The 21608-nt window shown below is 35.4% G+C and overlaps 1 protein-coding gene across 32 annotated transcripts in view; it reads left to right on the forward strand.

Moving 5' to 3' along the window:
- The window catches only part of SOX5 (SRY-box transcription factor 5), a 995306-nt gene that overhangs the window by 293781 nt on the left and 679917 nt on the right, over positions 1–21608 (forward strand). The gene's annotated exons all lie outside the window — the stretch shown is intronic.

A 21608-nucleotide genomic window follows, 5' to 3' on the forward strand; every position in this document is an offset into this window, starting at 1 on the left:
AATTTGGTGAAAGAAACATAGTATAACTTAAAACAGAACTTAACAGGAAAGAGCTACAGTTAGCTTTCACTATCAGCTGGTGACAAAGCTACTTAAAATTCTGTTGGGCAACTGGAAGGAGAAGGGGCCGGGAAAAGGCGGTCGCAGAAGTGGGATTTCCATATCAAAGGGCAAGCCTTTGGCTCTGAATGGTAATTAAAGAACCCTGATTTCATCTTCGTGGTCAAGTCATGAAAGGGGAAAAATTAGAGAGAAGAATTTTGCACTCCCTTCAGACTACAGAAAGGAAAGCCGTAAATTAAATGAAAGCTGAGCTTAAAGGTGTCTCACACTTCAATCTTTGCATCTAATAGAAGCTATGATTTCTCTCAAGCATTTATTCAGTTCACATCTCCATTCTACCCTGATTATGAAGGATATAATGTCTGCTTACATTTATTGCACACACATCTCAGGCTTCCTGAGTTGGCAAAGGTATCAGTTTTCATTACACTGCCTTGGCGGCCCAGTCACCAGGGAAGGGTCTGTACACTTGGAGCAAAACTAACCTGTTTTATGAATTACTTCTTCAGGTAGCCAAAAAACATAAAGTGACTTGTTCAATTTTCAATATGTGTTGGTGTGGCTTAAAAACTTCTATTTCAAAATGCTGCAGATTTGACTCTTACGAGCTGTAAATTGTGCCTCTTCTTTCGTTGATTGCTGGAGCTATTTTACTGTCTTCTCCAACACTGCATTTCCCAAGGTTTCTTTCTTTATGAAATAATTATTTTAAATGGAAGTAAGGGACTTACAAGTAGTTTCAAGTTCGTTAAAGGAGAATGCCACGTCTGTTCCGGGAAAGAAGGAATTAGAAATCTTATTCCATTTTTTGGATGAGATGTCCAACTTGGACCTACCTCTCTATTCATTAAAGATCACAGAGCTTTATTTTTTTTTTTCCATTCTTTCTTTCTTTCTTTCTTTTTTTTTTTTCTCAAAAGAGCCCAGAGCCTGGCCAAACTCCAATGTAGATAATTACATTCCACCTACCTAATTCCCTAGCTGCTTTAATTGGAAACAATTCCACTTTACTCTTTACCCCCCACCCTTACTTCTTGTCCTTAAACTGCTTTGTAGCTTCTTGTGCATCTTTCACAAACTACCATATATCTTCCACCCCCAAAGTACTGTTTTGGATTTAGGGTAAGATAAATTATATGGCTGTGGATTAGTACTTAAAGGTTTGGTAAAGATAAAACAAAGCACAGACATGCAACTATAACTGAATTCCAACTCATCCTCTCTGGTTACTTTGGACCTAATATACAAAGTGGAAAGCTCTTTGTTTTCCTATCAAGAATTAGCCCATGCATTCTCAAAAGGTGATGATGCTATAAAGGGGTAAAAAATGGTCTTGAGAGGAAAAAAGGCTATCCTTATAAAAAACTAGAGATACATATATGGTACATACATATCTGTGTATTAAAATTTCATGGAATGGGCTATTAGGGACAAATTTCTAAAAATGTTCATTGGGGAAGTCAATAGTGAAAAAACTACTAAGAGATGCTGATTTAGGCTTAATCCACTCTTGTTTATTGATGATAGAAGAGAGGAGGGATGCAGAGACCAGGAGGATTCACCATCATTCCTTATACCTTGCATTCTTTTCCTCTTTCTTTCATTATCAAAGTCTGTAGTAAAGACGAAGAACCACCATGAGTTATTCCTCTTTCTTACTTCTTGAGAAGTAAAATGGATGAACCAATGGAGTATAGTAATGAATGACTGAGGAGTTATAAATATACACTAATTCAAACACTTAAAACTGTGAAGGATAATCAAATTAAGTCTGAAGGAGAAATTTCATAAATAGTATTAAGAATATAATATATTAAACACTGATTTAGAATTACCATTGGAGAGGTGCCCGGGTGGCTTAGTCATTTAAGTGTCCACCTGTCAGTTTTGGCTCAGGTCATGATCTCAGGGTTGTGAGATCAAGCCTGGTAGGGCTTGGTGTTGGGCATGGAGCCTGCTTAAGATTCTCTCTCCCTCTATCTCTCTACCCTGCTCACCTCTCTTGCACTCTCTCTCTCTCTCTAAATTGAAAAAAAATATCATTGGAAAGATAGTAGGAAACATTAGTTATACATATTTTTTAATGATTTTGTTTATCTACGCATGAGAGACACACAGAGAGAGGCAGAGACACATGTAGAGGGAGAAGCAGGCTCCTTGTGGGGAGCCCTATGTGGGACTCAATCCTGGAACCCCAGGATCATGTCCTGAGCCAAAGGCAGATGCTCAACCAGGCATCCCTATTATACATATTTTTATAGAGGAAACGTATACACTGTCTTCTAGACCTTAGTAGTTAAAGAGAAAATTAAAAGAATACTTATCAATTGGATATAGGGATACATTTTCCAACTTGCTCTTCCGAGGGAGTGTATTGACTCTGTGATATCACAAAACGGTTAAGAATGTTTAAAAACTGTAGCTGGATAAGACCCTTGGTTCATCAAGTTCAGTATTGTGCAGTGACATCAAGATTGTGTTGAATGAGTACATTGCTACCCAGTAGGCAGAACAGAAATTGTGGACAGGACTCAAATAACTATAGTTTGGGAAGCAGTGGATGATGATGCTGATGATGGGCACACCTACTCTGAGTTGGGAACTGTTTAACTTATACTAACTTAAATCTCTCAAAAACCCTGAAGTAGTTATAATTACCATCATCTGTTTTGATAGATTTAAAAATGGAGGCATAGCTAGTTGAGTAACTTGCTCAAGAATTTTTGGTTAAGGACTACAATAACATATCATCTATAAAGCCTTATTAAGACTATAATTGTCTCATTGTCAGTCCCATTGCCTTCGGAGTTGAATGCTACAGTAAATAACAGAAAATATAATACTATTTCTTCACGGGAAATTTGGAGTTTTCAAGGTTTTATGAGTCTTTTCTATTTTCCCTTCCAAAGACAAAATGTCTTAAAAATTTTCACTTTAAAATGTGCACCACATCCCGTTTATATAAAACGTGTTCAATTATTTGGGACTTGATAAAAATCAATCTTAAAAGATTTCTGCATGGGAGTTTTTTTGCGAATAGTCACTGTGTTTTTGCTTCTCTTTTGTTTTGCTCTTTCTATCTTTGCCTTAAAGACAACGAAAAAAACAAATGACTTGAGGGGACTTCCAGAGATGAATAAAGATTGATTTTGTCTTTTCTACCACTTCTTGTTGTGGGTTTTGTAGATGAGTTGTCATGTGTGGATCCTATGCTGATATCAATAATTAATCAATCAAAGAAAAGTAAGATCTTAGATCCTTTTCAAATTATCTGCAATAAAGAAGTAAAAAAGAAGATATACATGTGTTTCTCTGATCATATCTATGAGGAGCTGGACAAGAATTCCAATAATCATTTTACTCTCACACAGAAGTTTGATAGGGACACATTTGCCTTCTGTCTTTTGTCTTTCTCTTTGTTCTTTCTTTCTTTTCCTCCTTTTTGTCTTTCTTTTCTTATCTCAATGTCTCTATGTCTCTCTCTTGTTTCCTAGCTCAAGTGCATCATTTTCTGCTATTGTACTTAAAAAACTTGGCTGCAGGGGCTCTGAAATGAATAAAAATGTAATCCTCACTGAGCCCATTGTGTGCTCTCATTTGTTTTTGCTGTATCGATTTATCAGCAGAGGGAAATTACTTGCTGGAAGAGAGGATGCCAGTCAGAATGACATTTATTTCATAGTACAAGGAGGCTCTCCAGCGTGTTTCCATGTAACCCAGATATTGGAGCTGTAAAAGGGCTTGTAACAAGGTTTAGTGCTATGATTAGATCGTGTGGAGCACCTTGCTTTCATAACAACAGGCACTCTGCAGGAGCTAGGGCCTCGGGTTATGGTCAACCCTTTTTTTTTTTTTTTAAACATAGATACAGAATTCAACAATTCCCTCCCCACCTAAACTGTTTCTATTCCAAAAGCCAAATCTTGCAGACTTACAAGAATAAAAGGGTTATATTTTTAGATGCCTAAAGCTTTCATAACATCAAATTAAATGCAAAAATAGATGAAACACTTGCCTATTAATCCCCTTAACTTTTTTTTGCCCTTTTCCCTTTATTTTGGAGAAATTGTTCCATTTTAATTCACCAAAGCGAATCTTTTCATTCAGTGATTGTAAGTTACATGTGCTCAAGGCTACCAATTACCTGTGAAACCAAACACATTCTCTATGTAAAAACTAAGGCAAGTGTGGCAAATTGTAACAGAAACTGTTTTTGGCATAGATACTACTAAAGGGAGAATTTCATAGGTCTTTGCCATTATTCTTATAAGCCTGGCATTCAGGAAATTAACTTGTTTCATTGTCTTCCTAATTTTCCACAGAGCCAATACAATTGAAATGTTTGTTACAGCTTTTTTTTTTCCTCTATGGAATGAGAGAAATGAGCCTATTTTCTAGGGAATGTGTTCATTTTTATATGAGTGTATAGGCAATATTTTCTTCTTTACCTCCTTTCCTCACTGTTGAGATGGTACATTTTGTAATGTTGGCAAAGGCAAAAATGAATGAGATTCGTAGGATGAGAAACAAACACTAAGCTTAAATCGGCAAATTAAATAAAAATCGCACTTTTTTTTTCTTTAGCAGTACTTTCAATAATTGGGCTTGTGGTACTATAGAATGTGTGCCTTGTTAATTCCTTTTATGCATATATGGCCATCCAGCTCAGTAAGGACTGGGCTGTCTCCTTAAAGAAGACTGGACCTTTCAATCAAATTTAGATTTAGAGTATAACATAGATTGTCAGACCAAAGAGAGAAAGCAGTAAGTGATAACTATTCCATGATATTTTATTAAATGTGGAAAGTCCCTTTTTTTAATTCAAGGAGGACATGTAAATACTGAATGAGGGAACAGAAGAACTTCCTGACATTCTAAGTCATATCTCTGGCATATTTTGAGACTACTGTTGTTCAACATTAGCATGCTTTTGGGCAGTTGATAAGACAAACATTAAACATTTATCAGCCACATAAAGAATCAGCATAAGAATGAACCAAGTGCATTGCCTAAATATAGGAATAATTGTTACAGGAATTTATAGGAATAATAATTGAGACCTGTTATTTATATTGCAAAAGTACGGAGTGTTTAATTACACAGATCTTAGTAGAAGTAAGTTTTTGTGTTAGTCTCAGCTGACTCAGTCAGCCTGTTGCTGCTACCAAACACTGTATAGTTCTCTTTTGAGTATTCCTATATAGAAGAGTATAGCTGCCAACATCCAGGAAATTTAGTCCTGCATGTTGGTTTTTACTGTAATACTCAGATATTAATTTTAACTAGAATATATTACAGGAATTATAAAGGACAAGTGATGTGGAATCTGATTTTTCATATTCTGAATGGAAAAGGCCTTCAGTATGAGAGCCAGTGTACAATACACCAAATTGTGGGCCTCCCTCTCTTAAGTGCCTTTCAATCAAAATTGTTGAGAGTGCCCAGGAGAAAGGTAAAACATTTAAATTAAATATATTAGACCTTGGTATACATTCTTTGAACTGGAAATCTATTTGGGTACTTTTGGTGATAATTCTTAATGAACCTTACTTTGTACCTTTGAATGAGTTGACACCCTAAATGACTAGGCATAATATTTTTGAAGCTAAATTAAAATGGAGTTTTGAAAAACTCCATTGTTCATATCATTCTTTGTTGAGCTTTTTGAATTCCAAGATGTTTCAGAACTTCAAAGAGAAATGCTGCTGCCTTTAGGTTTTTAACAAAATCCTACAATGACTGAATCTTTCAGCAAATCTGTCAGCTTCTCTGTTCCAAGGACAACTGCAGTGTCATTTTCTACTCCTGCTGGTATTAATGGAAAACCAACCTTTTGACATGTTTAGGCTATGTCTCAAAAGTTCACTATCTCTTGCTGGGGTAATAAAGGTTAGAAATAACTAATGGCAAGTGATTTGTGTCTTGCTAAAATCTCTTTCATAAGACTTGCTTGTAATAGGTAGGCATAAATAGTGCAATAAAATGTGCAAGGTGAATAAATGACACTGGGGAAGATGCTGCTTCGTACATTCATTTGCACGCTCACGCGCACACACAGACACAGAATAAAACTCGACCATCACAGACTTCCAACTTTCAGTTCTTGGTACTGTCAGCAACTTTATTCTACTGTACTTCAAACTAGAGGTGGCTTTGAAAATAGGCATTTTAGATAGATTTCTGAAGTCTTATGTCTTTGTGACATAGCTATTGTCTCCTAACTCCTATGGTCTCTCATTCACTGATTTTAAAGGCAGTGCTTGGTCAAGCTGAAAGTGGAGATATGACTACTTCTCTATCTTAAGGAGCAGGATTTCCTTGTGGTCTAAATACCACAATACCATTTCCCATTTTTTCTTTTTTTCTTTCTTTTTTTTTTTTCTGTAGGAAATCAACTTGAATAGAAAGGGCAGAAAAGCACTAGTATCAGAAGTAAGTACCAGAACAAAAGTGCTCTATAAGTACTAAGTGAAATAAAAGACCATTTAATTTGAATGTAGTGGTAGTTTTTAATGGTGAGAGACGGAGGTTAAATGTACAAGTGTGGGATCTATTTTATTTCAGCAAGGTGGTTTCCAGCTGCAGTGGTTCATTCTAAGCTGATCAATGGCATGTTGGTCTGGGTTCTCACCCCACTCTTTGAGATGCCATGTGATTGTGAAGCAACGTATGTGAACTTGCCTGGTTGACAGCTGTCAACTGTAAATGGCCATATGTAATGATGAGTAAAGTTGTCGTCAACTGTCAATAGGCCATATGTAATGATGAGAAAAGTTACAGGCTGCTGTCTGATTAGATGTAAGATTAGAAAAAAAAGAAACAACACTGAAACCTGTTCCTGAAAGGTCTGAAACAGGTATGATTTTTTTTAACAGCAGCTTTTTATGCATCACTTACATACCTGTCTTTCTGTTTTGACCCCCTTTCTCTATAGATATATAAGATAAATCTTGCTTATCAATATTGAGTCTTTGCAAATGGGGAAATCCTTATCAACCTTATAAATCAAAGGCTGAAACCAGGGGTTGCACAGTAGAACATTCAAATGGAAGGGACTTGGTTTTTAGGGAAGGTACAAACCTACAAAAGACCTCTTTGTATTCACTGTCCTCTCTCTATTACAGAGAAAACATTTCATTCAAGACTAACCATTTACCAAGCAATATTCTGTGCTGGGTAATGTGATGACTAAGTGTGAAATTATTGCTTTGGGACAAATATTGTCAGCCCAGAGAGATGATCAATGGCATAAGCATGGTGTACCAATGCAGCCATGCAGGCCATTCTTTGGCATCCTTTCTACAGAAGGGACATATTTTTAACTATCAGCCTTATGAATGATCACATTGTGCAATTTCTTAGCCTTCAAAACCTTCCTTCTATCATTTTAATGAAAATATCTTCCTCACTTCCTTTGTGGCTATCATATATTCACATAGAGCAAAATATTCTGAAAAATATAAATAAGCAGATCTAATCAAATTTGAAATAAATGTGTTGTGCAGAATGAGAGCAAATGAGAGAGAAAGAGTGATAAAGAACACAATAGGGCAGCCCCCGGTGGTGTAGCAGTTTGGCGCCGCCTGCAGCCCGAGGTGCGATCCTGGAGACCCGGGATCGAGTCCCACGTCGGGCTCCCTGCATGGAGCCTGCTTCTCCCTCTGCCTGTGTCTCTGCCTCTCTCTCTCTCTGTGTCTATGAATAAATAAATAAACTCTTAAAAAAAAAAGAACACAATAAAGAAGCTACAATCAAAAGATATCCATGAAGAAAATGGGAGGAATGTAGGCCTAGCAAGGTAAAAGAAAAGAAAATAGACAAGATAACAGGAAATAACTTCCTATTTTTTTCTGCCTAGTAGCACAAATCAGTGGGTTCCCACTTTTGTGACCTTAGCTCCCTGAAGGCTACAATGTATTTACCTCAGAAACACTGACTCTCTGAGCCTGCTTTTGGGGGAGCCACTTTAGGAATCTGTTCTCCAAAGGCAGATCACCACATGCCCAAGACAGGCTCTCTTCTGTAAACCTGTGGTTCAAGTTCCCCAAAATGGGCTTCCAGAAAATTCTGTTCTTGCTACTTCTCCCTTGAAAAGGGATTCCTTTTCAATTCCTTCTCAAACATTTATCTTCTGTCAAGTTCAGTAAAACTTTGTCTTGAACAATAAGCCCCAGAAAGACTTCTCCCAGACCCTAAACTTAAAAGACAGTATAAGAAATGGTTTTGTAGAAAATATCTCCGGCTTGTCTGTTTGTTTGTTTTTTGTAACTGCCATCAGGAGCTCCTTATTGCTTTTGGATAAAGACTTAATGTTCCCACAGGCTCAGCTTCTCTGGCTCCCGCAGAACTTGTCCCGCCTTATCTTATAGAGCTGTGTGCTTCACCCCTCTGATCTTCGCTTCTGATCCACAAGGGCCCCAAGCTCTCGCCTGACCCTGGGCCTTAGCAGACTCCCTCTCTCTCACATGCTTTTTAACCAGCCTCATCCTTCTCTGAGTGAACTCTTCATCATCAAACAGATTTCATTTGAGCCTGACTTCTTAAAGGAGCTGTCCCTCAATCTGCAGTCTAGATATGGTGACTTGTCTCCATCCTCGTACTATGTTCCTTTCCACCACTATTATCTTAGTCTGGAATTACAGACTCATCCTTTTGTGATTAGTTAATTCATGTTCACCTCCCTTCCTAAACTGTGAGTTCTGAGTAGAGACCAGGTCTTTTTTTCTCTGCTTGGTGTTTCTACTGCTTGGCACAGTGTCTGGTACATTGGAGACACTCAGTCAATATTTTTTTTTTTGTACAAATAACTACACCTTCTTTGACATCTTCAAAGATAAATCACTCTTGTGATTGAGGGCTGGTACATTTGTCTTGAGAAACAGGCATGCTTTTGTCTATTAATTTTTTAATGCAGTTTTCATATGCCATCATATTTCTTCTTTGAAATTGAATAGTAGAAAACTTGTATTTTTCTAAAATACAGTTGCTAAAGCTTCTCTTAGGATTTTGTGTGGCTATTTCATAAATCCTCTCTCCCTTTATCATTTACCTATAGAATTTTTGCTTTGCAGTTTATTTTTATAGGCTGTCTCAAAGCTTTTTGGAAATATTTGGGGGCCTATACTAATAAATAAGTGAGATGAATCAACCACAGGCAAGCACATTTCCCTACAATTATAGTGCTGTTGGAACACTTTATACTTTTGTAAACATGGCCTGAGAATTTTATTATTTTTTTCCCTCAATTTGTGGGAAACATTAAAAAAATTTTCTTTTACTTTGCACCTGTACACTACTTCTCTTCCAAGAATATTTAAGCTTTAAGCACTTTCCAATCATTACTTGGTTAGCTGCCAACATGTCAGTGTTTATAATATGGAGGAACTGAGGCAAAAAGAGCCAAAATTTCAGAATAAAAAAAAAAAGAAAGTTGATAACATGAGAATGTATTCCTGGCTCTTAGTCTCTTGCAGTTTCACTCAGGTGGTATGATGCTAGGTTGATAATCATTGGAATGAAATTATTATCTTAATTTCCTTGAGCTTTTTTTTCAGTTTGAAACATTGAGTTTTATATGACTGACAATGACTGATATGACTGTCATAAGATACTTTACTTCACTCTTCTAAAAAAGCTCAGTGTTTATAAATAATTTGAGAAGCCAACAAGAAAAATAATAGTCAAAAATTGAAATAAGCAATTTTTAATAGTCAATGTGGAATGGCAACTAAGGAGAAATTGTATGAGAAAATATTATTAAAATATAAGGTTCAACAAGAACTAATACCAAAGTTTTAAATGTATGCACACAAGTATGCACACCAGGATGTATGGTAAATCTAACATCAAGTTATCTGCAGATTGAATTATTTTCTTCAGCTCAATCTCAGGCAAGTCATCTTTGTTTTTAAATTTCTTAAACATGTTGCCTTTATTTTTATCTATTTATATATCTATCATCTATTTCTGAGAGAGGAGAGAGAGACTGATTTTAAGATTTATTTATTTATATATTTGAGAAAGAGCACATGTAAATAGGTAGGGGGAGGGGCCAAGCGAGAGGGAGAGAGTCTTAAGCAAACTCCCCACTGAACACGGGAGCCAGACTCCGGGCTTGATCCCAACAACCCTGAAATCACAACCTGAGCCAAAACCAAGAGTCAGAAGCTTAACTGACAGTGCCACCTAGACACCCCTGTTTTTTTCTTTGTAAAAATTGTTTTCTATTTCCTAGGTTCTGTATTCATTAACTAATGCACGAAGTCATTTGCTAATATTAATTGGAGTCCTCTTATGTGCTACATAATCATCCTAGATTTTGAGGTTACAGTGGTAAGGAAAAAGTCCAAACAAACACAAACAAAATGCTCCCAAAACACTAATCGTGTTTTTAGCCACCCTGGAACTCACAGTGTAGTGATAAGGAAAAATCAGCATTCTTAAACAATTACACAAAGCAATGTAAAGATGTGACTGTGATGAATACTACAAAAGAATAGTAAACATTAATGAGCCTTCTGATAGAAGGATTTCATCTAATTGGTATGTTTGGAAAAGGCTTCCCTGCAACATGAGTTAGATATAACTACATGAAGAATATAAATGATAATAGTAATGGTAAGAGCCAACCCTATTGATCCCTTTCTCTGCCCCAGGCACTGTGATGGTCGTTTGACCTGTGTCAATTTGTCTAATCCTTCTAAATATCCTGTGAGGATAGCACTATTATTCACCCCAGTTTGCAGAGGGGAAGTCAGTACCACCAGGAAAATTCCTGCCGAGGAATCTGTTTCAGCATCCAAATGTTTAACCATTCTCTTCTATCCTGGCTCATGTGAAGAATGGGAAGAAGAAAGTTTCAGGCACTAGAATTTGTGCAACTTGTGACTAAGCCCTGGAATAACAAGAGGGAGTGCAGTGAGAGGAGAGGCTGAGGGAATGCCAGTGGGAATATAAAGTCAGAGGAAGCCAACAAAATACAAAACTGCCTGCATTTGTTTTCTATGCATCTCTAGATTCTATTACTACCCACATGTCTCAGACCAACCCATGGGAAGCCATCTTTATTTAGGGTATAGCAAATCACTCCTGGACTTTAAGTCTTCCAGCCAGATCTACTTTAAGTTATATGGCAGAGCACAGAGACTCAAGGTTAGAGAAATTCAATGCAATAAGCAAAGTGGAAAAGCTTTCTATAGCCTTTTTTCCCCCTTTAAATATGAAAAACACCGATTGGTATAAAACCACCAGCCTTTACACCAACTTACCTACCTCCACAACTTAAATCTTCGTAACAAACTGATAAATTAAATGATTTTGCCTGGGATTAACTCTAGAACCATCATGGAAAATGGTAACATAGTTCATGAATGAGAAAAAAATCATGGTTATTATTTTGGTCTGTTTCAACATTAAGAATATTTCTGTTCAGGTACAAGTTCCACAGATAGATAGAAAGTTCATTTGTAATTTAAAACTGGGACCTCCTCTCTGGGGTTGTGTTAAGGGGCTTTCAGTATATATAGTTCCAGTAATAATAATAGGTGTAATTTAAAAGTACATAATCAAATGCGTAGTGAAAAATCCTGTTTCCTTTTGATAAGTGGTTAGTTAGTTAAATCATTCTATAACACTGCTATTCTATTAAGGCAATATAGGGTTTTTAGAAGACTTTATTTAAATATTATATCCAAACAATACATAAAGAGTAATGCTTGTTACATGGAGTGGTTAAATGAAAAGGATCATTCATAGAAAATAAAAAGTTAAATTTATAAATATAGGACAAGTTAAAATAGTATATTTCATATTTGTAATAACAGTTTGTGTTTTTTTTTCTCTTTGAATTAATAAATAGTATGCTATTGAACATTCCCTACTTTTAATGTTTTGGTTATAGTTAAAATAAATATAAGATAGAAATTACTGTTATTACCTTAAATTAGAATATTTTTATGTATTCATAATATTCAGGAAAAACATATTTTACATAGAGAACATTGTAAATTCTATGAAACAAAGGAAATATTAGAGATTATTTATAAGCTGGAAATAGGGAAGTATAGCTTTGGTTGTTAAAACATTTAAACATGTCTCTAGTAAATCATGTGTTTAAATAATATACGTTTTATGATACGAAAGTGAATGATCTAGAATTCCAAGTTCACAGAGATATACATATGTATTTTCTTCATTTTTGTTTTTTTTTCTGATCATAAAAGAAAAAACTAGTGAAAAATATTCAAAGTAATAGAATTGTAAAGGAGAAAGCAAAAGCCTACACAATCGCCTTTTTCCAGAGACAACTTTAACGTTTTGTTTTATATCCTCTTGCTATATATAAAGACACCTTTCTCCCCTCTCTTAAAGTGGTGTCATAATCTTAATTCCCTGTTGATGGACATTAGGGTTTTTCCCATTATTTACTTTGGCAAATGAAGCTACAAATTAGTTTTTTTATGCATGTATCTTTGCACATGTGAGTGATTATTTAGATAGGATAAATTACTAGAAGTGGAATTGCTTGGTTGAAAATCATGCACATTTAGAATTTCCACGCATACTGCCAAATTGCCGTTCGAAAGTGTATAAATTTACACTCTCACTAAATATATATGAGGATTTGTTTTCTTCCCAGCTATTAGCACTAGGTATCATCTTCTTTTAAAATTATATCAGTTGGATAGAAAAGTGATATCTCATTGCAGTTTTAATGTTCATTGCTTTGGTTATTACTGTAGGTAGATGTTTGCAAAAGAATAGGATGGTATAGGAGAGAAAACAAACTGGATTTGTATAGCTCAGTGGAATAGAGATCAGTTTGATCTAGAGAGTTGAAAATGGATCTTTCACATTAGTCTATTCCACATCATCCAGTGTTTTCAAAATGCCTTCATTTTTTGTAAAAACAGTTTGCATGTCGTGACACATGCCTTGAACTGTTTGCTTCAGTGGAGGAATGTGCAGAACTGTAGCAAAACCTTCTTTATAATGAAATTATTTTAATACCTTTCAGGCAAGAAATTAGTTTCATCAAGAAAATTGATTTAATTTAGAAGAGACGCAGTATTTATAGCCATAACCAGGTTAAACATTTTTCTTCACTCCTCTATCAGAAAATAGCTTCTAACCAATATAGAGCTCTAAATCAATTAGTTCAGTTTAAGGTTTTCAAATTTTATTAATACTCCACCCGTCTTTATGACATTTATTTTTCTGTGCAAAACTTTGGGGTTCTTTTCAAAACTTTACAAAATAGACAAAGTAACTTTTGCCAGTCAGCTGACTGGCCAAAAGAAAAATTTGCAGTCTTGACAATAATGGATTATTTTGATTCACAGAGCTGGATAGTGATAAATGATTTTAACAAATTCTTCTGGTCCTCTTAATATTATTTTCTTCTCTTTGCAAGTGCCTAAATTCATTAAAAAATTAAAACTGTATGCAGTAAGAAAACTTACTTTATTTCCAGTGGCTTTAATAACAGCCAGAAATTTTAGTAGCTGATTAATTTTCATGAATCATCCAGTACTTACTGTATTTTAGAAATGTAAGTTGAAGGGAAATCAAGAATATTGATATCCTACAAATGTAACCTTACTGTTTGCCAGACCTGCAGGCTGTAGATCTTAACTGCACAGTTTCTGAATGGCAGCCTAATAAGCTTGAATATTCCATTGAGACTGGAAGTGAAGTAAATTTTTTTTGCAATGTCTCCTCTAGACGTACCATCGGTCATCTGAATGCTGCAGACTGTGAGTGAAGTTTTGATCCCCACAGCACACCTTGTGCAGCAGTAGTAAAAACAGATTATGGCTTTTATTTTTCTCTGAGTTTCATTTTAGATCATCTCTGGATTTGAACCTTTGTTGTGATTTATGAGACTGTCCTGCCATAATCATGGCCTGTAACAGAGCAAAGGATTGTTCTTAATTGTCTTGAGTTTTGTTCCTATTTTGAAAAAGTATGCTGTCTTAAATTTTCATTGAAAGAGATTTTAAATCTTAACATAGGAACAAAGAGTATTTTGTAATGAAATCAGACAAAGCCACTCATGTATTTAAAATCTAATTATCTCTATTGAAGTTACTTTAAGTTGTGCCCAAATCTACATTTATTTGACTACCAGGAAAATATGTTGTTGTTTTAGATGTATTGGTACACTCTGGTATTACACTTTGTTTTTAAATGCAAAATAATATGGCTTAATTATAAATAAGGGACAGCTTAACAATGAATCTTAAGTTCTTTATTTTTTTTTTTCTTAAGTTCTTTACGGTAACATCCAGGCAGGCTTAGGAATTCTCTCCTGTTACAAATTTGTAAAAAAATGAGTGAGGGAATTCAGAGTACATCTAATGAATCTTCCTATTTCATGGCACCATACATAAACCATTAAACTTTAGTGAAAGTCTAGTCATAGGAAAGAGATTTAGTAATCTATTCTCAGTGAATACTTGTATTATGCATTGTTTTGAAAATTGTGCCATTAAAGACAAATCTGTACAGTAATAAGTATTTCAAGTTGAAAAGTTACATGGCGTATTAATTTTCATGGAGAAATAGAATGAATATGAAAAGCAGCACAGTCATCAGAGATATTGTTCAATAGTAACAACCACTTGGTTGAATTGCATCATTTTATACGTGAATTTCCTCTACTTGCCACCAAGGGTAGAAGTTTTGGAGTGAAATTCAACTGCCAGTTTTGCCAGTCTTAAGATAATATAGCTAGACATTAGTTTGGGCTGGAGCATGATATTTGTTTTTCTACTGATTTTATTGGAGAGGAGAAAGGGTAGCTAAACTACTACCTAAGTAGGAATTTGGCCAATGAAACAGTAATGTGTAAGATAAAGAATTTGAATAATTGGACATGTTTAAGAATTTAATTTTATCATCTGGAAATCTTGGCATTTGACTTTGAGATACAGCATAGCGGAATCGCCATACATTGCATCTCTGTGCAGAAAACTGGTTGTTCTTTTGGAAAATACAGATTTATAGAATAGGTTGCAGCCTAACGAGTGAATTTTCAGCATCAGTATTGACAAACGAAGAACACGAAGCAAACAGTGGCAAGTGAGGTGGTATAGCCGGCAAAATAGGGAGACCCCCAATTTAGAGCCTAATATCACCTTTGATATGCCATTAAGTAACTGTAGCCTTGCACTAAAATCAGAATTTTAATTTCAGGCTTATGATTTAGCTATATCTTACAAAATAAAGAGAAAGAAAACACTTTAGATAAGCTAAAATGTATTTTTGAGGTAGTTTAATATGAATGCAACCACTACTTGGAGTTTTTATATTTTAAAATGGATAGGCAGTAAATAGGATTTCAGTATATGTCACATTTAAGAATCTCTTTATATAGTCCCATAACTTTATGTATATAAAAAGATACATACATTTTGCTAAAATTAGCATAAGGCCTCATATCTGGAGCTACGTATTCCCTGCGTGGCAATGCAGTTTTATTCCTTATGTCTTCTATATCCTCATCAAACATATATACTTGGGACATTGGCTTGAAAGGGAATGGTCAGGTTAAATCTCCTTTTTAAATAAAAGCTTAAAAGATCACATGAAAATAAATTGTAGAAATGTCTTCAGACACTTATGACCATATACTTGCTCTAAGATGAGACTTCCTAGTGGAAAAGTTTGTTTTCTTGTCTTTAACCACTGAATTCCACTTTCTCTTTTGAGTGTAAACTGGCAGATTAGACATTTCCAAGGGTTTTTTCAGTGTGAAGTTTTTCAGGTGATTTCAGTTTAATGCAACCAGATAATTGTAGCTCCAGGGCTTAGTTAGGTTGTAAAGCTGCTAATCCAGACAATATTACCCGGTCACATGTTGTGCTTATAGGAGACACCTCTGCCTTTAATGGTCTCTCCCCATGCTGGCGATTCCTAGTTTCAGAAGTCCTATAAAAATGAGGCACACCAGGCCAAGATTAAGTCTGGGAAAAAAAAAAATCAGAATATGCAGTTTGGGGCAACAATGTGAAATCTTAAATCTTTTACCAAAGATGAAATTTGGTATTTTCATATCATTAGGTTCTACTTTGTTCCTAAAATTTAGTACCGAATTTGAAAATTATGTCTTTTTTGTTTAAACAAGCTACTGCCAAAGCAGTCATACCCTAAGCATTTATAAATAGTTTCGTCAATTACTACAGTTATTATGTGATAGGATTCTCCCTTTCAGTGGAGTGCAGTAATTCACTTTCCATATTTATTCCACTCAGAACCTCTTCTGAACAGCAATTGTAATGCAGTATTGAATAATGATATTGTTGGGATTCGGAAGGTTGTTACCTTTTTCTCTCACCCTGACCAAAATCTGGTATTTCTTTTGTAGTTAATATATAAATAGATGCTTATAAATAATAGACAGATCTATTCATTTGTCAAACCTTTGTTCGCTCTTGTGGCCCACATGCTAATGAACAATTGGAAAATAAAACAACAATGGAGACAGGCCGTTTATATGTGATCAAGCCTTTCTATTCTGACATTGAATATTAGAGATGGGCAGAAGTCCTGCTTTAGAGCACACTTTAATGTGGCGTGTACAAATGGGAATTAGGATTCTATTGTGTCTAAGGCTAGGTTCAGGATTTGGATGGTGTAAAGTACGTAGAATCTAAGAGGACAAAGAAGGAGGTAGAAATTTGGAGCTCAGGCACTGGGGTTTATGTGGCATGAAAAAATCATCTCATGGCAGTAAGACTACTCTGTAAAGTGCCTAACACAGAGCTCAGCTCCCTATAGATGCATTTTTTATATTTCCTTCCATTTTCTTTTTGTTTCCTTTCATCCCTTCCACTCCCCCTCCTCCCCGCCTTCCTGCCCTTCTACTATGTATTTTGTGAGGGATAGGTGTATTATTTTACTCTTAAAGGGTCCTCATCTCAAGCGACTTAATATTTTCCAAAAAAAAAAAATGTGTTGGTGTCACAGCTATTAATTATACCTAATTCTCTTTGTTATCCTAGAAGGAGGCTAACAATAAGGCAATGGATAGTTTCCACTTGTCTTCTATTCTTGGTACCTTGGATCATCGAGAAAATCACTCCTTCTCGGCTGAGGTTGTCAACACAAGGACCCTTGGCCTTCTTAATTGTTATGGCCCAACAGTGTCCCCTCTGGGCTCTCAAGAGGAAGGACCAGGGATGCTTAGAGGTCATGTTGGTCATGTTGGTCGGTCCATTCTTTTCCCTTCCCTGGTTGTTTTCCCTCATAGTCTCAAAAGCTGCTGCTGTTCTCACTGGTACAAAACTTGCATATGTAGCAGTACTGGCCCAAAAAAGGTGGGCATAATGGTGGGAGAGGGAGGTGAAGTGGTAAAAGGAGTTAAGATGAAAGAGGCAAACTTTATTCCTTCATTTTGAATATTTGGAGATATTCCATATGTTTCATTAAAATATATATATATAGGTACATTGGCTTTATTATTGTGAACTAGGATGAACTTAGTTTTTGATATGTTCTGGCCACCATTCGAATCTGAAGCAGTTCTTTAAATAAAATATGAAAAATTTTGCATTCACTTAAAACATATAATTTCACCTTAACTGTATTTATAACTTACTAGATAATTATCATTCCTGATTGATGGAGCAGAGAATTCATTGGAAATATCGGGCAAAGGTAGCCCACTTTGACTTTGGTAGCCTAGCTCTGTAAACAGGATGTTTACATATGAAATAGATAATTAAATGAGATATTAAATACATTATTCATGTTTCAAAAAGTGAATCTCTATTACTTTGAATATTTAATAATTGTTACTTTTTTCTTAATTGTTAGTTTGCTTATTAAAAAACAAAGTCTAAGAAAGATCAAGGCTTGGAATTTAAATTATTCATATTTTAAATTAATTGAAGGAAATTACAAAATAAATGTAGATTCCTAATTGTCAAAATATTTGTTATTAGTATCCATTGTTCTATATAAGTGAATTAAATTTGCTTTGTTGATGACTTTGGTATGGACCAATTAAATTTGATATAATTAAGGTTCATTTGGTTTCACATCACAGCGACCTAGGTAGTTTTTTATAAGATATATATATAGAGAGAGGGGATATTGGAGTATCGCAGTGCCCCAAATCTTGGATAGGCAGGACCCAGAGCAGCTCTGAGGAACTCTTGTGAACCCCCTCTACCCAAGTGTGTTACCATTAAAGTCATTCAGTGGCCTTGAGTTCCAATTGAGACCTGAACATAAAATATTTATTCAGACCCAATAATATGCTAAATTCAGAACATAGATAAGTCACCAGGAGTTATACTCTGGAATTACTGCACCAATTTCTGCCGAAAATAAACAATTTCTTGGCAACCATCTCATTTTTCAATAGACTTTTGAACCTCTAATGATCAAGAGATTTTGTCCGAGTTCCTCATCCTTTTCCCAAGTGTTGTCCTGTGAAGCTTCTAGAGGATGCACTGAGCATTCTAGTTCTGCATTACTTTTCTGAGCTATAGATACTGACCTTTTTTTTTTTTTTTTTGCAGATTTTGACCTTTCACTGAACTCCCCAATGTGTTTATTACTTTCACCTGCTTCAATGCCCTTATGGCACTCTACCTAAATAATTACAGAAATGTAGTCTAGAGTCCTTATGGGTTAGGGCTGAAAACTTCCAAACAAGAAATGGCATCTGGTAAATGTCTCTTATTGCCAATCAAGTGCTTTGCAAACTTATTCAGCTCTGCCTCTTGATTATATTCCTCCCTTGGTTTCCAATCCTGGCTTTCAGATCCTTCTAGTTAGAAGATAAGGAAACTATAACCAAACAGCCCTGCGTACATAAATCAGGTAAAGACTTGCTGAGGTGGTGGCAGCTGTGGTGAATCAGAACTTGAGCCTCTTGTGTCCCTGGCCTAATTTCTTCCCTGGTAGCCTGAAAGAATTTGGAGTTTCAAATATTTTCTTATAAAAATTCTAAATTTCATCATTACAATTTCTCAAATTTACAGATGGTAGCTCTTTTATCATTAAGTTAATGAATTTTATGTGTAGTCTCATTGAGTGGTATTTTGGGTTAGAATACCAAGCAATGATCCTTAGTGCTAGGTATACAGATTAGCAAAGTATGAGAAGGGTATAAATCCTATCATCTGATTACAGTTGCCTCTTCATCCCCTGGAGTGGATCATGCAAAGTCATCTATTGTTATAATTTTATGGTTTTTGACTAAGTACAGGGAAGTCTTGCATATAAGTAATCTTATTACAAGAAATTCAACTGTATTATTCTTGAATACCTAAAATAGCTAAATGTGATTACAAAAACTTAAATCTAGATGAAAATTATGTGTCATTAGTACATATAAAAGTATTCACCTAAATCTCACATTATAATTAAATACATAAAATATTAAGCTTGTTCTAAAAAGGTACTTTATTAAAGGGATAAACATTCTGCCCTTCACTTTCAGGTCTTGTTTATGAGAGTCATTTGCCTACAATAATTCTATTACTCAGGTTAGAAGGCACATTTCAGCTCAGCTTTCTTTAAGACATTACCAATCTTGTACTAGTAGAGTACAAATACAGGGTTTCTGTTATTTTGTTTTATGTGTTTTTCATTTGTTCTTTAGCTTTGAATAAACCACAGCAGTAGTTTACACATTAGAAGTCTGGTGATTTCTAGTAACTAGAACAGATATGAACCAAAAATAAGCTTAGAAAACTTAGAATTATTTAATTAATCTGTCCCTCTGAGCTACCAAGCTTTACTCATGAGATAGCTCTGATGTCTTCTTTCGTAGACTCTATAGTTGTAATAAGCTGAAAAAAATGTTTCCTGAGCCCACAGCAGAATAATGTAGCAAATCAGAAAAATGAAGGGCCATTCCGAAGCCTTTAGAGTGAGACCGTGGGGATCCCTGGGTGGCGCAGCGGTTCGGCGCCTGCCTTTGGCCCAGGGCGCGATCCTGGAGACCCGGGATCGAATCCCACGTCGGGCTCCCGGTGCATGGAGCCTGCTTCTCCCTCTGCCTGTGTCTCTGCCTCTCTCTCTCTCTCTCTCTCTGTGACTATCATAAATAAATAATAATAATAAAAACATTTTAGAGTGAGACCGTGTAGGGGAGGTGACAAAACAGAACAATGCAAAACATAGAAAGTACTGGGGTCATAGTAAATCAATCCCATTTAATGTAATGCAGGATTTCTTAGCCTTAGCCTGTTGACTTTTTGTGGAGAAGATGTGGAGGGTGGGCGTGGAGGATGAGCTGTTCTGTGCGTTTTAGGAGGTTCAGCAACAATCTTGGCTTTCATCCATTAGAGATGCCAGTTGCACATTCTTCCTTTCCCCATTCTCCCCACAGTTGTGACAAAAAAAAAATTGTCTCCAGACTTTGCCAGAGTTTCCCTGGGGGGTGAAATCAACCCCTTTTGAGACCACTGATGTAGCTTTTAACAACTGTAAAAACCTTGATAATCCACCGATACATAATTGTGATATTCCTTATTATAACTTTAAGCCATCAAAAAGTTTCGCTTTTTTTCTTTAATTTGACAGGTAAATATGTGATGCATTTGAGAAAACTCTATATTCTCGAGACTGAAATTTTATGATAAATTGATATTGCTTGTGTGGTAAAGGTTCGTAATTTTACAAATTCAGGAATCTTTTTATATTCTTGTGACACTGGAAAAATATTGAATACTATTATTTTGTGAAATATTTGCTTGCCTAATTATGCAGTTGAGTATTATAGGTCCTTTGGCATGTCCCTAAACTGATACTAAAATTATCTTCAGTTTCCTAAGCACACAATGTAGATCTGTAGGCAAAAACAGCCCTAGCACAATAGGAAGTATGAGGAAGTTGGCCTTGGATTCCATGTTTAGATTTGGACAGACAAAATTGGAAATGAATAAAGATCCTATGATATAAAGTTCCCCTAAAGATTGTTCTTGATAGTTTGGAGAGCAAATTGTACCTTTCTTTTATTCGTTTGAATAGATTCTCCTAAACAGAAATCATGACATGAGCTCTAGTCTTTTATTTGTTCATAACTGAACATATTGGAAAAGATTGCTTATATTCTTCAAACTTATTCTTTCTAGGGATTTATTTTAAAAAACCACCCAGTTATTTAGTGCTAAATATGCATATAGGCCTTTCTTGTGCTGGCTGTACCATATCCAAATGGGATCAAATAACATAGTTTTTGACAGTGTCATCTATTGCATTCCTAATTTCAATGTTCCAGATTCAGAAGACTTTATCAACTGGGTAGCCCCTTGAAGAAAACCCAGGCTTAGAAGAACAGCTGTGTAGGAGAGTGGCTGCTTGTCCACAGCTGCCTCAGATTCAAGTTGACTTATGCAACAGAATGTTAAATTTTGTATTCTGCGTTCCCAGCTTAAATTTAAAGTTTTCCCCTTTACCACATTTCACTATTACTCTTGATCTCTGAGTTCTATAATTTGTAGTTGTGTTCCTTAACATAGTTTTAGTGTTCATATTTTTATTTGTATATTAACTTTTCTTCATATTTTTTCTTCATAATTATATAC

The sequence above is a fragment of the Vulpes vulpes genome, chromosome 8 (genome assembly GCF_048418805.1).
Source record: "Vulpes vulpes isolate BD-2025 chromosome 8, VulVul3, whole genome shotgun sequence".
NCBI classification, from domain to species: Eukaryota; Metazoa; Chordata; class Mammalia; order Carnivora; family Canidae; genus Vulpes; species Vulpes vulpes.